Below are 5,569 nucleotides of genomic sequence, written 5' to 3'. Positions count from 1 at the left end.
ATAATTAATCAAAATAATATTCTAAACTATATTCCAACATGATCAAACAATTTCAAAAATCAAAATAAAATGAAATTCTATAATTCAAAACAATTACCAAAAATTAAAATCAAATAAATTCTACAATTCAAAACAATTATCAAATGGAATTCTAACATTAAAACAATTAAAACCGAAATTCTAATTATGATTATACAATCAAGCATGGGCCTAAAATCAATATTCTAAGCCTAAACAGGGGGTGCACTGGCCATGGGAGGTGCAAGAAGTGTAAGACCAAAGTTCATTTGGGCTCACTTAAGGCCCACTCGGGTGTGTAAGGCCAGAAGGGGGTGTGGAGATCAAATTGAATGGGCATGAGTTGTGGATGGCCCACTACGAAATTCTGGAGGGAATGGAATTCGTCATTTCATTTTAACACGTCCGGACTTCCCTCATACCATTCCTCTACTCTAAATCTACCTTGCCAGAAGACAAAAACCTCTGCCGCGCCGGAAATCATCATCAGCGGCGACGGAGATCCAAAATTCACGTAACTTGTACCCACAGATTCGTCTCATTCTCCTCTACCTGACTCTACCTATCTCCTACTCCAATTTCTTCTTTATTGACCGAACCGAAAAGATCATTCTAAGAACTCTAGGTATAAACTTCGATTAAGTCCTCGTATAGAGGTAATCAAATCCACAAGTTTGGGATAAACGCTCACCTAATCAAGGCCTATACAACAGTGAAAAACGCGAGTCAAATAGGAGAATTCTCACGAACCCTTCGACGTCGACGACGGAGCATACGGGGCATTTGGATATCGATCCGGTATAAAACAATCTCTTCTCTGCTCCTATTCTTCTTCTGCTTCAATCTTCCTTGTCATCCTTTTGCACTTTGGTTTTGATCCTTACGTGTTCTGAATCATAATTATGGAAGGTACAATACGATTGGTAGATCACAGAGATTACTGAAGCAACGTACACCTCAGAGTAAATATTGAATTCCGGTTTGGACGGAAGTAGCCAACGGAGTCGTCGGAGAAGACGAACGACGCAACGGTGGCGTCAACAAACGCGGCTCTCAGGTATGCTCTCGAATATTCTTCTTATGCTCTTTGTTCTTTCTCTTCTTCTTCCCGATTCTGTTTTTTTTATTTTTCTGCTTCTGTTATGTGATGGTTGTGAGGGTGTGTTTGAGTTGTTGCCTGGGAATGAGTCTCTAAGTGATTCAGAATGAAAGGTTTTTATGAATCGAAGGGTGACAAGATGAAAATTGAAGGGGGTCCCCTAATGAGAAGATGATGACGATACTTATAGAAGTTGAAGATTAGAGGTGTTAGAACTCTGTTAACCAACTTGTGTGTAAAACAATTAGGAGTTATGAGTTAGTTAGAAGAAACGGAATCAGTTAGAATGTTTGTTATTAGCTAGGGATTTAGATGAATTCGATGAAAAGGAATGTTAGCAGTCAGTTTGATTTATGATCTGTTAAATGATGGTAATGAATGAGAAATGCCAAATTCTACTAATGCTGTTAGTTTTTATTGAAAAATTCTGTTAGATTATTTACAGGTTAAACAGTTAGTTGAAGTTTTAATTGAAATATTATGATATCGCTTTTGCAGAATTTTGGTGTTGCCACTTCTCTTCGCCGACGTTTGTAGTTGGCTTGTGCGTTTGCATCGTGTGGCTTTGTTCGTTGTCGTCGGATTGTTTTGGCTTCGTCCCATTGTATGTTTACTGCACCTGCGTTTTGTTACCGTCGGATTCACATCGCCGTTTTCCGCATTTCCAGTTGTTACTTCATGTTGGTGTGCTCCTTTTGGTTGTGCAGCTTGTAGCTTGTAGTTTGGATGTTGTTATTGTTACGTTTCCGTGAATGCTGTTTTCTGCTGAACAAAGTTCTTCCAATTGTATTTTTCCTTATTTTATTTGGATATGTTATGGACTTGGGTATTGTATATTGGTAATTAAATTTGGATAAGCCAAATGGATTTTGGGTAGATATTATGTGGATATGGATTAGGTGGTGGATAATTGTAAAATGGATATTTGAAACAAAATTGGGTAATTGGATATTAAGTGGATTTGAAATTGGATTTGCACATGGGCTTAAAAAAAAGAAAGAATGGGCTTATGAAGATTTTACAAAAAAAGATGAATGGATGTATGTATTAATGCAATAAGAAACCAGTAACCAAGAATCAAATGGTTGATCAAGAATGGACCTGGATCCAAGAGTGCAATGAGGTACGAAACCCAATGAGCACCTGGTTAACGAAATACGTGGCGAACCCTGATTATCAAAGCATGATCATGCTTGATCAAATGCTTAAAAACAAGTAATTTACCATAAAAGTGAAATCTTTCACCAATGTCACAAACCAAGAGATTAAGGTTTGATCAATTGATCCACTTCAAGTTGTTGATGAATCCTAGTATCCACCAGGTGCAGACATAAAGCCACCGATTCAAGTCACCTATCTCCTTGTGTTGAACCATGCTTATGCAAATGAAATGAATGCTCAGGATGATATGCAAATGATTAGGGTTAATGACCTAGATGATTATTGTGAAGGATAGGGTGAATTTTGGGGTATGACAGTTACGAACTCCCGATTTTCAGGTTTCAACAATCTTTCCTAACAACAAGTGACTTTGACGAATGGTGGAATTCCTACCAACATCATTCTTTCCCAAGTGACCAGTTTCTCCAAAACATGGTCGACGCGCTTTCCACTCTCGTCGGCGATATACCGCCTCCGCCTCCATCCGTTAACACTCCTGACCCAAAAATCCAAAATCCTCAAATCAACGAAGCCTCCAAAAAGGTACATATTACTGATTTAGTTTCCTCTTTTCTTGGGGTTGTACAACACTAACAGTTTCTGCTATCAAGGTCGAAAGAGGGTCGTCCCCTCTAATGAGCCGACTCTAGCGAAGCCCTCGAAGAAACAACGAACGCCTTTGACCCGCACTTCGCAGGTATTACCTATCCACTTTACGAACACGTTTTTTACCTTAGCCATTTTGTTGCCTCCTTACCTATTATGCTATTCAGGTACCTGACGAAGTACTTGTAGTGGACGATGAGGACTCTGACGGGAGTGTGCACTCACACATTTTTTCTACGTCGAAAGCCCCGCCCAAAACTCCTCCTACCCCTGTATGACGGAAGAAGGCTTAAGCCAAGAAGAATCCGACAAAGGTGGCTCCAAAGGCTTTCCCGACAGTCCAAGACGATATTGAGGAAGTTCTCACTCCTCGGAATTCAGACATGGTAAAGGCATTCATTGGTACATGGTAAACACAACATGAATCAATTTAGGTCAAACATGCATCACATTATAAATCTTTACAAAATAAATATTAAACTTGAATTAAAGTTATTGATAAGACCAAGTTTAAGTGAAAACTCTAATCATGCATCAAGATGCTTCAAAAGATTCATCTAAACAAAACCCTAAGTTTCATCTAAATAATCAATCACTAATATTTTAAAACAAGGTCATTTAATCATGGTATAATGCCCAAAATATGATTGTGTTTACGCAAATAAAATTCTACCAACATCAAACAAGACCTAAACAAATATACATTGGTGGCACAAATATCTATGGTCACTTAGAACAAGGAAACAATAAAAGAAAATTCATTAAAAGGCCTAAAAACAACATAAAATGCACTAGTTTTCTACCTAATAAAAATGGTCAAAATAAATATTCTTTTTTGTGGATTCATAAAATAGATGGGATAAATAACAAGTGTGCAAAAAATCATTCAAAAATAATTAATTTTGCATATAGAAATAAATGCATGAAGATGTGAAGAAAACCATAAATATAATGGTAAAAAATAAGGAAAGTGTGGCCAAAGGGGTTTGAACCCTTAACCAAGTGGCTGCAAGCTAAAGCAATAGCCAGTTGGGCTAGCATGATGCATGTGATACATAATATATTAAGGCTGAATGCAAAGGATGTAAAGAAATAAAAGAAACAAAAGTCTGGGGCAAGAGGGATTCAAACCCGAGACCTTATGCATGCAAGAGACTTAACAAACTAGCATTTTACCACTGGGGCGCAATGCCAATTCATGTAGTAAATTACATCAATTAAAATATATATTAAAGTCACTTTTAAAATTTAAAAATGACTCCAAACTTCATCTTCCTTATTCATCTCGTAGTCCACCATTTTCACAACTTCTCAAAACTCTAACTCTCTCAATTCTTAACGAAATCAAAAGTTGTAAAGACCAAAGTTGTTTAGAATTTTGCAAGGAATCTAATGGTATTAACCAATTTCATTTATTTTTCATAAATATCTAGAAATATAACAAAATGCATATGAAACCTAAAAATTGAATTTAAAATTAAATTCCAAACATCACTGATTAAGACAAATGATCGTAAGGGTTTTGTTCCTCACATCTTGGCAAGTGAAATGGTAACAAAAATGATGCAAAATGGTGTCTTAAATCATAAATTACAGAATTGAATTCATACCTCAAAAAATGAAAATCCTGTTTTGAAATAGGGGTGTTCCATATGTGATTTTATGATCTGAACAGTTTCCTTACACCTCAAGGAAGGTGTTTGAATGTCTGGCTTGAGCTGAGAGTGCTTGGTTCTTCCTTTCCAAATCAAGTTGCAAGCTATGAAAATGTGATTTGGAAGATGTTGGTAGGGTTGTTACAGAAGTTGTTCAAGTGCTTGGACAACTTCTAATAGATGTTTAGAAGTTGTTTGAAGTGTTGTGGAGAAAACACAAGCACAATGGAATTTGGAAGTTTAAGGTTTGGAGAATTTGCTACAATGGAGTTTTTGTGCCAATTCTGGTGTGTTGAGTTGTGAGGATTGACTCTCTATTTATTGAGGTTCCATATGGTTCATGTAACTTGCATAAATCAATCTTGGTTCAATTGGAATGCTAGTTTGGTGACTTGGTTTCATTTTGCATAAAAATGCATAATGGATCATGATGAAAATGAGGAGTTTAGAGGTACTTTTCTTGAGGTTTAGGATGTTGCTTTTTGGTTTATAGGTTAATTATGATCATAAGAAATAATTTGAAAACTCAATGCAAGAGTGGTTGGAAAAGTTGGCATTTGTAAAAATGGATATGAAGCTTTTTGCAAAACCTTCCAAATATGGCATCAAGACTTGGTTAATGGCTTAATCCCGTGTGTAATGCACTAAGGATTTGTGTAATCTTATGATTAAGGTGATATTTGGAAGAAAGATAGCCTGCAAAGTAAGATTATGTAGCTTTGGCTCAAGGTTGCATGATGAACTTGCCATGAAAATGACCCAAAATTCAGATTTGGAGAGTCAACTTTATCTCTTCGAAACTCCTAGCTCAAATATGATAATTTCATGCTCTTGGACTTTTTGGAAAGATAAGACCACCCTATAAGACTTTAATGTTGGGAGTTTTCCTTGAATAAATATGTATCATAGTGAAAAATGATGATCAAGTAAGTCACTTTTTGAAGGCAGATTTGGTTGAAACTTTTTCTTATTTCAACTTTATGGTACCAACTTCATGACTTCATAACTTAAAATTCTTGCATTTTTTGGG

At 36.3% G+C, this 5,569-nt stretch overlaps 1 long non-coding RNA gene across 1 annotated transcript; it reads left to right on the top strand.

Moving 5' to 3' along the window:
* Positions 1–389: 389 nt before the first annotated feature.
* Positions 390–3,208, top strand: LOC127075126 (uncharacterized). Its single transcript, XR_007786221.1, has 4 exons — positions 390–816; positions 928–1,075; positions 1,616–2,975; positions 3,052–3,208. It is a non-coding gene; the product is annotated as an uncharacterized LOC127075126 (long non-coding RNA).
* Positions 3,209–5,569: the final 2,361 nt, after the last annotated feature.

This window comes from Lathyrus oleraceus, chromosome 4 (assembly GCF_024323335.1).
Source record: "Lathyrus oleraceus cultivar Zhongwan6 chromosome 4, CAAS_Psat_ZW6_1.0, whole genome shotgun sequence".
Classification (NCBI taxonomy): Eukaryota; Viridiplantae; Streptophyta; class Magnoliopsida; order Fabales; family Fabaceae; genus Lathyrus; species Lathyrus oleraceus.
This window is presented reverse-complemented; position numbering and strand designations above follow the sequence as displayed.